The sequence below is a fragment of the Macaca fascicularis genome, chromosome X (genome assembly GCF_037993035.2).
Source record: "Macaca fascicularis isolate 582-1 chromosome X, T2T-MFA8v1.1".
NCBI classification, from domain to species: Eukaryota; Metazoa; Chordata; class Mammalia; order Primates; family Cercopithecidae; genus Macaca; species Macaca fascicularis.
Genome location: NC_088395.1, coordinates 127,259,273 through 127,271,538, shown reverse-complemented (window position 1 = coordinate 127,271,538; position 12,266 = coordinate 127,259,273). Strand labels below are relative to the sequence as shown.

At 42.8% G+C, this 12,266-nt stretch overlaps 1 long non-coding RNA gene across 1 annotated transcript; it reads left to right on the top strand.

The window, feature by feature from the left end:
• The first annotated feature begins 1,602 nt into the window (after positions 1-1,602).
• On the top strand, positions 1,603-10,954 carry LOC123571310 (uncharacterized). The gene is made up of 4 exons (XR_006695471.2): positions 1,603-1,759; positions 3,193-3,439; positions 9,373-9,442; positions 10,481-10,954. It is a non-coding gene; the product is annotated as an uncharacterized lncRNA (long non-coding RNA).
• The last annotated feature ends 1,312 nt before the right edge of the window (positions 10,955-12,266 follow it).

Below are 12,266 nucleotides of genomic sequence, written 5' to 3'. Positions count from 1 at the left end.
TCCCACCTGTGATCTGAAAACCTCCAAACGCCCTACCTACTTACAGTTGTCCTGCCTTTCCAGACCAAACCAACGTTCATTTTAAATATGTTTATTGATGTCTCATGTCCCCTGTGTTAAAAGTAAAAAGTATGTACAGTGAATGAGATAAATGTTTTAGGTAACCTTTTCGTGTAAATTAAAATATTAAAGCTGTTTGTTTTTTTTGTTTTTTTTTTTTTTTTTTTTGAGACGGAGTCTTGCTCGTCGCCCAGGCTGGAGTGCAGTGGCGTGATCTCGGCTCACTGCAAGCTCCGCCTCCCAGGTTGACGCCATTCTCCTGCCTCAGCCTCCCGAATAGCTGGGACTACAGGCGCCCGCCACCACGCCCGGCTAATTTTTTGTATTTTTATAGAGACGGGGTTTCACCGTGTTAGCCAGGATGGTCTGGATCTCCTGACCTTGTGATCCGCCCGCCTCGGCCTCCCAGAGTGCTGGGATTACAGGCGTGAGCCACCGCACCCGGCCTTAAAGCTATTTTTGATGCTCATTTAATATCTGAATCATTTCCAATTAAGAAGGGGTTGTGATATGGGGCAATATGTTTCTAAAATTGTGGAACTGTTCTTATCTATAAATGCCTATATCTGATAGTTCAGGATTTCTTGCTTTTTAGGGCTTCACTGAAGTTTTAGGTTACTAAGGATAAAATTCTAGTTAACACATAATTCGGTATATGAAATGTGCCAAAAAGGTTATGTTACTAGTGAAAAATAGTAATTTTGTCTAATTCAGAAGTTATCTAAAAGGTAGTTCAAATTACAGATTTGAAAAGGTTATTTATGAAACAGTGTAGTAAGGAACCATTAAGTAGGGGGAAAGATGTGGAAAAAGTTTAAATAATAAAATATTCTTTAAAAGCTGATACAGAACTGGCACATTTGACTAACATTTTCGTAGTTAAAGCTCATAGTCTTGAGTAAAATAAGAAATATTGTAAAGAAATGCATTGGCAGTTTGGCAATTTTTTTTTGCAATATAGTTAAGCATGAAACTGGATTTAGTGTGGAGCCAAATTTCACATACATGCTTGCACTGCTTCACACTATGTTTACTGTTTTGCATGGATATTGTTAGAGTACTTATTGGTGATGTGCCTAAAGTGAATTTCTTAATTGCACAGGAGGTATAATATTGATGACCTTAAGGACATTGAATTGTATATCAGGAATAAAATATTCATTATGTGGGTTTTTGGAGCCCTAGGCAACACTGTAGCCTGCAGGGTAAATTGATTAGGAAAATTTAAGGTTGGTTTCCTGTTTATTTGTTTTTGCTTCTAGTTTTCACTTTTTGCTGTTTATTCTCTTCTGGCTTTGCTGTGTATCCATATATATAGAACCATGCTAGCAGAAGCCTTTTATTTGGTTCTGTGAATAGTTACTTTGTTTCGTATGCATTTCTTGCCACTCACCATTTGTTCCATTTATCTGGAATTCCTAAGCTACCTTTGTCAGGCTGCAGGAATTATTGGAGCACACCAACTTTTTATCCTTAAACTAACTTTTTGGATTTTAGGCTTCCTGATACTTTAAGTGTGTCGAGTATACTCTCACAAATAGAATTTGGGTCATATTTCTCTCTCTGCCCAGGTTCTCCAAAATTTGTCAACTATTACGAATATTCTTAACTCATGGCAATGTGTTTGTGAACAGTCAAGCAGGGTCCCCAGGGCCACTCAGGGAGAGAGAAACCAGAAACCTGGCCGGTCACCAAAAGGGTAAGAATTTCTTACCAGTCTTTCGCCTCTTTCTCTCTGCAAACTGGTTAATCACCTCCGTTAAGTTCTAAATTAATTAGTTTAATGATAAGAAGAACTTAAATATTTTGTCAGAAAAGTAGAAAGTGTAATGCCCTTTAGTTCATGGGACTTTAGCAATCTTTGGGAAATAAAGATGGTTTTAAAGATTATTGGTAAAATATAATTGTCTTCAAAATGTAAACATGTGGTCTAAATTATGTTCAAATATTAGGTTTGCTAAATGCTTTAAGGTCATAAACTGCTTCTTTGGCTTTTGAAAATTGTTTAACTTGCCTGCTTTCCAGCTAGGCAGGGCCTGGGGATATGTGCAGTTGACCACACCCCTAGCTGTGCTGAAAACAGTCAAACCTTATCAGAACATAACTTACCAGATTTTATATTAAAGTTAAAATTGCTAAGAGTCACCATTGTAACATGCAATTAAAACTACTGGAAACAGTTTTACATGCAAGGTGTTTAAAGGCAGTAGAATGTGGGGTTTTTTTTTCTTTTTTTTGGTAAAAGGTTTTTGCTTCTTTAAAATTTCTGAAACATCATTTTAGCAAAATAAATAATTTATGGTAATATAGAACTCCAAAATCACACTTCAGTTTCAAAATTGTCTTTCCTAATGCCTGGCTTTCTGGATGGATCAAAGGGCCCTTGGAAGCATCCAGAAAGAGGTAAACAGGATTATTTGACGTGTTTACGTACATGGGATTGCCAAAATGATGTTCAATCTTCTTTAGGTTATACTTTTGTGAATAATACTAATATATGTTCCAAAATTGTATGGGATTTCTAAAATACTATATGCTATCAATTGTAATTATGGTTATTATGTTAAGTTATTGTAAACCACAGAAATAACCAAATTTCCTTGTATAAAGCTACTAACCCATGTAGAACAAAAATTAATTGAATATCAAGAAAATGCTTTGTCATGTTTTCATGTTAAACCTGCTGATACTGAAATTGTTTAAAATAGTTAATAACCAATGCTTGGTCCCATATTCCTGGGAAGACAATTAAAGCTTCATGTACATTTGTGTCAGGCCTCTGAGCCTAAGCCAAGCCATTGCATCCCCTGTGACTTGCAGGTATATACACCCAGATGGCCTGAAGTAACTGAAGAATCACAAAAGAAGTGAAAACGCCCTGCCCCGCCTTAACTGATGACATTCCACCACAAAAGAAGTGAAAATGGCTGGTCCTTGCCTTAAGTGATGACATTACCTTGTGAAAGTCCTTTTCCTGGCTCATCCTGGCTCAAAAACTCCCCCACTGAGCACCTTGTGACCCCCACTACTGCCCGCCAGAGAACACCCCCCCTTTGACTGTAATTTTCCTTTACCTACCCAAATCTATAAAACGGCCCCACCCTTATCTCCCTTCCCTGACTCTCTTTTCAGACTCAGCCTGCCTGCACCCAGGTGATTAAAAAGCTTTATTGCTCACACAAAGCCTGTTTGGTGGTCTCTTCACATGGACGCGCATGACATTTTGGTGCCATGACTCGGATCGGGGGACCTCCCTTAGGAGATCAATCCCCTGTCCTCCTGCTCTTTGCTCCGTGAGAAAGATCCACCTACGACCTCTGGTCCTCAGACCCACCAGCCCAAGTAACATCTGGCGAACATCCCACCAATTTTAAATCGGGTAAGTGGCCTCTTTTTACTCTCTTCTCCAACCTCTCTCACTATCCCTCAACCTCTTTCTCCTTTCAATCTTGGTGCCACCCTTCAATCTCTCCCTTCTCTTAATTTTAATTCCTTTCATTTTCTGGTAGAGATAAGGAGACACATTTTATCCATGGACCCAAAACTCCGGTGCCGGTCATGGACTCAGGAAGGCAGCCTTCCCTTGGTGTTTGATCATTGCAGGGATGCCTCTCTGATTATTCACCCACGTTTCAGAGGTGTCTGACCACGCCACAAGGACGCCTGCCTTGGTCCTTCACCCTTAGCAGCAAGTCCCGCTTTTCTAGGGGAGGGGCAAGAACCCTGACTCCTTCTCTCCCTGTCTCTGCCCCTTCTCTGCTTTTCTGGAGGAGGGGCAAGAACCCCAACCCCTTCTCTCCCTGTCTCTACCCCTTCTCTGCTTTTCTGGGGGGCAAGAACCTCCCAACCCCTTATTTCCACACCCCAACCTCTTATTTTTGTGCCCCAACCCCTTATTTCTGTGCCACAACCTCTTATTATTGTGCTCCAACCCCTTATTTCCATGCCCCCACCTCTTATTTTTGCACCCCAACCCCTTATTTCTGCACCCCAATCTCTTATCTTTGCATCCCAACCCCTTATTTCCACACCCCAACCTCTTATCTCTGCGCCCCAACCCCTTATTTCACTCCCTGACCCCTTTCCCACTTTTCTGGAAAGTAAGAACCCCCGAACTCCTTCTCTCCGTGTCTCTACTCTCTCTTTTCTCTGGCTTGCCTCCTTCACTATAGGCACATTCCACCCTCTATTCCTCCTTCTCCCTTAGCCTGTGTTCTCAAGAACTTAAAACCTCTTCAACTCACACCTGACGTAAAACCTAAACACCTTATCTTCTTCTGCAACACCACTTGGCCCCAATACAAACTTGACAATGGCTCTAAATGGCCAGAAAACAGCACTGTCAATTTTTCCATCCTACAAGATCTAAATAATTCTTGTCATAAAATAGGCAAACGGTCTGAAGGACCTGATGTCCAGGCATTCTTTTACACATCGGTCCCTCCCTAGTGTCTGTTCCCAATGCAACTCATCCCAAATCTTCCTTCTTTCCCTCCTGCCTGTCCCCTCAGTCCCAATCCCAAGCGTCACTAAGTCTTTCCAATCTTCCTGTTCTACAGACCTATCTGACCTGTCCCCTCCTTGCCAGGCTGAGCTAGGTCCCAATTTTCCTCAGTCTCTGCTCCCCCACCATATAATCCTTTTAATACCTCCCCTCCTCACACCTGGTCTGGCTTACAGTTTCATTCTGTGACTAGCCCTCCCCCACCTGCCCAGCAATTTCCTCTTAAAAAAGTGGCTAGAGCTAAAGGCATAGTCAAGGTTAATGCTACTTTTTCTTTATCCGACCTCTTCCAAATCAGTTAGCGTTTAGGCTCTTTTTCATCAAATATGAAAAGCCCAGCCCAATTCATGGCCCGTTTAGCAGCAACCCTGAGACGCTTTACAGCCCTAGACCCTAAAAGATCAAAAGGTTGTCTTATTCTCAGTATATATTTTATTACCCAATCTGCTCCTGACATTAAATAAAACCCCAAAAATGAAATTCCAGCCCTCAAACCCCACAACAGGACTTAATGAACCTCGCCTTCAAGGTGTACAATAATAGAGTAGCGGCAGCCAAGTAGCAACTTATTTCTGAGTTGCAATTCCTTACCTCCACTGTGAGACAAACCCCAGCCACATCTCCAGCACACAGCTCCAAACGCCTGAACCGCAGCTGCCAAAGGTTCCTCCAGAACCTCCTCCCCCAGGAGCTTGCTACAAGTGCCGGAAATCTGGCCACTAGGCCAAGGAATGCCCACAGCCCAGGATTCCTCCTAAGCCATGTCCCATCTGTGCAGGACCCCACTAGAAATCGTACTGTCCAACTTGCCTGGCAGTCACTCCCAGAGCCCCTGGAGCTTTGGCCCAAGGCTCTCTGACACTCCTTTCCAGACCTTCTCAGCTTAGCGGCTGAAGATTGACGCTGCCCCCATCGCCTCAGAAGCCTCATGGACCATCACAGATGCTTTAATCTTAATCAATACGGAGGCTACCCACTCCACATTACCTTCTTTTCAAAGGCTTGTTTCCCTTGCCTCCATAACTGTTGTAGGTATTGATGGCCAGGCTTCTAAACCTCTTAAAACTCCCCAACTCTGGTGCCAACTTAGACAAGATTCTTTTATGCACTCTTTTTTAGTTATCCCCAACTGCCCAGTTCCCTTATTAGGCCAAGACATTTTAACTAAATTATCTGCTTCCCTGACTATTCCTAGGCTACAGTCACACCTCATTGCTGCCTTTTCCCCCAGTTCAAAGCCTCCTTCACATCCCCCCTTGTATCACCCAACCTTAACCCACAAGTATAAGATACCTCTATTCCCTCCTTGGCGACTGATCATGCACCCCTTACCATCTCATTAAACCTAATCACCCTTACCCCACTCAACGCCAATATCCCATCCCACAGCATGCTTTAAAAGAATTAAGGCCTGTTATCACTCGCCTGCTACAGCATGAGCTCCTAAAACCTACAAACTCTCCTTACAATTCCCCCATTTTACCTGTCCTAAAACCAGACAAGGTTTGCAAGTTAGTTCAGGATCTGCGCCTTATCAACCAAATTGTCTTGCCTCTCCACCCCGTGGTGCCAAAGCCATATACTCTCCTATCCTCAATACCTCCCTCCACAACCCATTATTCTGTTCTAGATTTCAAACATACTCTCTTTACTATTCCTTTGCACCCTTCATCCCAGCCTCTCTTTGCTTCCACTTGGACTGACCCTGACACCCATCAGGCTCAGCAAATTACCTAGGTTGTACTGCTGCAAGGCTTCACGGGCAGCCCCCATTACTTCAGTCAAGCCCAAATTTCTTCCTCATCTATTACCTATCTCAACATAATTCTCATAAATACACACTTACTCTCCCTGCTGATAGTGTCTGGCTAATCTCCCAAACCCCAATCTCTTCTACAAAACAACAACTCCTTTCCTTCCTAGGTATGGTTAGTGTGGTCAGAATTCTTACACAAGAGCCAGGACCACGTCCTGTAGCCTTTCTGTCCAAACAACCTGACCTTACTGTTTTAGCCTGGCCCTCATTTCTGCATGCAGCAGCTGCCACTGCTTTAATACTGTTAGAGGCCCTAAAAATCACAAACTATGCTCAACTCACTCTACAGTTCTCATAACTTCCAAAATCTATTTTCTTCCCCCCACCATCGCTCAAGACAATGCTTATGCCGATAAGTTAGCTAAAAAAGCAGCTAGCATTCCAACTTCTATCCCTCATGGCAGTTTTCCTCCTTCACATCGGTCACTCCCACCTACTCCCCCGCTGAAACTTCCACTTATCAATCTCTTCCCACAGAAGGCAAATAGTTCTTAGACCAAGGAAAATATCTCCTTCCAACCTCACAGGCCCATTCTATTCTGTTGTCATTTCATAACCTCTTCCATCTATGTTACAAGCCATTAGCCTATCTCTTAGAACCTCTCATTTCCTTTCCATCCTAGACATCTGTCCTCAAGAAAATCACTTCTCAGTGTTCCGTCTGCTATTCTACTACTCCTCAGGAATTTCTCAGGCCCCCTCCCTTCCCTACACATCAAGCTCAAAGATTTGCCCCTGCCCAGGACTGGCAAATTGACTTTACTCACATGCCCCGAGTCAGAAAACTAAAATATCTCTTAGTCTAGGTAGACACTTTCACTGGATAAGTACAGAGGCCTTTCCCAGAGGGTCTGAGAAGGCCACCGCGGTCATTTCTTCCCTTCTGTCAGACATAATTCCTCAGTTTGGCCTTCACACCTCTATACAGTCTGATAACGGACCAGCCTTTAATAGTCAAATCACCCAAACAGTTTCTCAGGCTCTTGGTATTCAGTGAAACCTTTATATCCTTTACTGTCCTCAATCTTCAGGAAGGGTAGAACAGACTAATGGTCGTTTAAAAACACACCTCACCAGCTCAGTCACCAACTTAAAATAGACTAGACAATACTTTTACCACTTTCCCTTCTCAGAATTCAGGCCTGTCCTCAGAATGCTAGAGGGTACAGTCCATTTAAACCCCTGTATAGGCACTCCTTTTTATTAGGTCCCAGTTTCATTGCAGACACCAGCCCACCTTGAACTGCACCCCAAAAACTTAGAGCCTAAAAATTCACCAACCAAGTAATTATGCTGAACCCCCTTAGGCACTCTCTAATTAGATGTCCTAGGTCCTCCCAATTCTTAGTCCTTTAATACCTCGTTTTTTCTCCTTCTCTTATACAGACCTTGTGTCTTCCATTTAGTTTCTCAATTCATACAAAACCGCATCCAGGCCATCACCAATCATTCTATGCAACAAATGCTCCTTCTAACAACCCCACAATATCACCTCCTACCACAAGATCTCCCTTCAGCTTAATCTCTCCCACTCTAGGTTCCCATGCTGCCCCTAATCCCGCTTAAAGCAGCCCTGAGAAACATCGCCCATTCTCTCTCTCCATACCACCCCCCAAAAATTTTTGCCACCCCAACACTTCGACACTATTTTGTTTTATTTTTCTTATTAATATAAGAAGGCAGGAATGTCAGGCCTCTGAGCCCAAGCCAAGCCATCGCATCCCCTGTGACTTGCACATATATATGCCCAGATGGCCTGAAGTAACTGAAGAATCACAAAAGAAGTGAAAATGCCCTGCCCTGCCTTAACTGATAACATTCCACCACAAAAGAAGTGAAAATTGCTGGTCCTTGCCTTAAGTGATGACATTACCTTGTGAAAGTCCTTTTCCTGGCTCATTCTAGCTCAAAAAGCTCCCCCACTGAGCACCTTGTGACCCCCACTCCTGCCCACCAGAGAACAACCGCCCTTTGACTGTAATTTTCCTTTACCTACCCAAATCTATAAAACGGCCCCACCCTTATCTCCCTTCACTGACTCTCTTTTGAGACTCAGCCCGCCTGCACCCAGGTGATTAAACAGCTTTATTGCTCACACAAAGCCTGTTTGGTGCTCTCTTCACACGGACGCGCATGACAATTTGGTCACCTGATGGGCCATGTAAACCTTTTAAAAAGGGATTTCATTTGATTTTCTTTTTTTTTTTCTTTTTTTTTTTTTTTTTAGTTTTTTGAGGTGGAGTCTCTCTCTGTTGCCCAGTGTGGAGTGCAGTGGCACAATCTCAGCTCACTGCAACCTCTGTCTCCCAGGTTTAAGCAATTCTCTTGCCTCAGCCTCCCAAGTAGCTGGGATTATAGGTGTCCACCACCATGCCCAGCTCATTTTTGTACTTTTTAGTAGAGATGAGGTTTCACCATGTTGGCCATGCTGGTCTCAAAAATCTGACCTCAGGCGATCCACCCGCCTCAGCTTCCCAAAGTGCTGGGATTATGTCATGAGCCACCGCGCCTGGCCCATTTGTTATTTTCAATGCATGTTTCCTGGTTGTATAGAAGCTTTCCCATGCAAGAGGACTGATGTTATAACACTAGATTATTAGTCTACAGTGTATTTTCACCAGGTAAAAATGCTTTTTATGGTTTGGATCTTCTGAGAACATCAGAGCAAAACTGTCCTTGCCATCTACACTACAACAAAACCTCAGGACCTTGGGCTTTGGGTTTGTAATCTCACAACTGAGAAGGATTCCTCCACACTCTTGGAGGTATGCACCCATTGGAACCCTCAAGGTAAAACTAACCAGAGAAATTTCTCCCAAGAAGAAGATGGCATCCTTGATGTGAACAGCTCTTCCCAAGTTCACAGACTAAGACTTCTATTACATGAAACTCTTATCTTTGAATATTTTTTCTTGCTTATGCCTCTACAAAAAATAGAAGTGGAAAGGGGGTCTGTTATGTGCACTTATGGGGTATTCTTTTATTTGTGCAGAAGTTTAAAGCCAGCCTTATACATGGATAACCTTATACTTTGATAAATAAAAGATGAAGGCACAATGTAGGTAAGAAACTTTAATGCTGCATATGTTGCTTCATAATCAATCAAAAACAAAACATTGGTTCACTCCTCTTAACCCACATCATGGGTTAAAGAGAACATTGCAAAAAGGCCTTCACTCTTCTAAAAGTGCATCATTTGTTAGGTCCTTTCTCCATGGTTTAAAGTAAAAGAAGCAATGATTAGAAATGTATCCCTCATGATAGGTTCTATAGCAAATTCTACTGTAAAGGCTACAGTTACATAACAGACTTTAGACTATCTTGTGAAAGTTATGCTAAATAATAGAATTAGCTAAACAGAAAAGTACCTGTGCAGCTGCTAGCACTTGTGACTATGGGGAAATACATCAAATGAAGATTATAGAAATTCAGTAGTAGGGGACTGATGAAGAAGTTGCTTAGTCAAGTGAGTAAACTATTCATCTAGCTCATTCTTTGATCTATTCAGTTTCAAGAGGTTTGGTTTATGGGGACCTTGGGTAGACAGTATACTCCAAACTCTTGGTATCATCCTTCCAATAGTCATAATAATAGTCTCCTTGGTGCACTGTAGTCTCTCAAAGGTTTTAAATGCTTGCATCCAGCCATCTCCAGAATGCCATATGGTCTCTCTTCAACTGGAATAACAGGAGCTGAAAGAAATATGCAACCATGAGGACACTGTAACCTATAAATGATGCACTGAGACCAGAAACCCAAAATGATAGTAACTAAGAGTGGTGCTAAGTAAGGTCCTAAGTTTTGGTCATACTCTCGCCTAAGTGAGAACCTGACCAAAAAGGGGGAGTTTTTTAAACAAAATTCTGGGAGGCCATTGTTTTGGACTGAGCTCATGCACTAGGCCCCAGCGCACCAAACCAAACCAAACCAAAATGGAGTCATTTGTGCTAAGACTTTAAGGAAACACATAGATTCTAGAACAGATCAGGTTTTGTTTTTTCTCCTGCAAATCTCTGTAGCAAACATTTTTGACAGTATAGCTATCTACCCCCTGAAGTTCCCATTAAATATTTTAACCAAATTCATTTCCTCTTGCTTAGGAACCATCAAGCTTCAGATGATCATGCAAAAAAGGTTCCAGCCAGTTCTAGGTGAAGACACCACTCCTGGCCATCAAGAAGCTACCCTGCCTTCACTAGAGCAGGGTGAGCTTCATAATCCCCAACAGATAGGAACTACACCCCAAGCCAGAATGAAGCAGTTACAGAAAGATCTTTGGTTCTTCTGCCTCCCATAAAGATTTATGGGGATCACATCTCTTGGAGGGGGAGATGAGGCAGGAAAATATGCTGTGGAGGCAGGGAACATAAAGCCAATCAACACTTCAGCTATAACAGGAAATATCCTCTCCATAGAGCGTTGGCCAAGTAAATGACTTTGTTACTTTACTTCATCCTCTCCATTTACATAGGGCAGACTTGAAGTAACCAACGGAATCCTCCAGAGGATATTTAAACGCCCAAAAATTCTGTAACACGGTCTTTGAGCCCCTATGCTCAAGCCTACTCCCGCACTGTGGAGTGTACTTTCATTTTCAATAAATCCCTTCATTCCTTCCTTGTTTTGTTTGTGTGTTTTGTCCAATTCTTTGTTCAAGATGCCAAGAACCTGGACACCCTCCACCAGTGACAATACCATATAAACAGGAAGGAATCTCCAATACCCCACTTCTCACTGAGGAGTAAAGGGTTTGAACCACATATATAGTGCCCTAACTTTTATGGTTTCCCCAGAGGCTTTTGCTCTCAAATCAGCCCTGAAAATGAAAGGGACTCAGCATTCTCAAGTTTCCCTAGGCCGCACACAACAATGAGGTGGTTTTGAATGAGTACAAAGGAATGTCCAGTAGCTGTAGTGCCTAAGTCCACAGGGAATGAGCTAAAATGTCCAGCTCCCTATATCTCCCTGGAAGTGGGCTGTCTGCACACTTTTACATCTTTTGCCACAGAGTCAGCCTTCTGGCTAGCCTATATCTGGGAGCAGATGAGGCAAATAAACTACAGACTTCCATGAGCCTGAAGGGAAGTATAGGTACTTCCCAGGCTTATTTCTCAGACAGTGGCAGACATAAATCCATGTGTATAGATTCTTTCCAGAAGCAGTTTATGCATGCATCAAACACCCTATATTAGTCCTTTCTCATGCTGCTATAAAAGAACTGCCCAGGACTGGGTAATTTATGAAGGAAAGAGGTTTAATTGACTCACAGTTCTGTATGGCTGGGGAGGCCTCAGGAAACTTATGATCATGGTAGAAGGGGAAGCAAATATGTCCTCCTTCACATGGCAGCAGGAAGGAGAGGTGCTAAGCAAAGGGGGAAAAGCCCCTTATAGAACCATCAGATCTCCTAAGAACTTACTATCATGAGAACAGCATAAAGGTAACCACTCCCATGTTTAAATTACCTCCCACTGGGTCCCTCCCATGACATGTGGGGATTATGGGAACTACAATTAAAGGTGAGATTTGGGTGGGGACACAGAGCCAAACACCCCTACTTTTGCAGCTCCCACCTCAGAGTCTGGCTCCTAAATCACCTAGCTCTGAGAATTGGCAAGGCTCTGAATTTATGAGACTCCCTAGACCACAAAGAACAAAAAGGTAGTTTATTAAGAGAGTGTTAAACTCTAGCTTTTAGTTTCTCCCTGAGGATAGAATGAACTGGAATACTCATCTAACACCCCCAATCTTTTCAGCTGCATCTTGAGGAAATGGTTTCTATTTCACCTATCTGAAGGCAATAACAGGACTTGGCACACCCTAATCTGCTTGGGGCCATTATGAACACAGACTGTGGTTCAGACAAGCAAGAGGATTTGAGAGGGA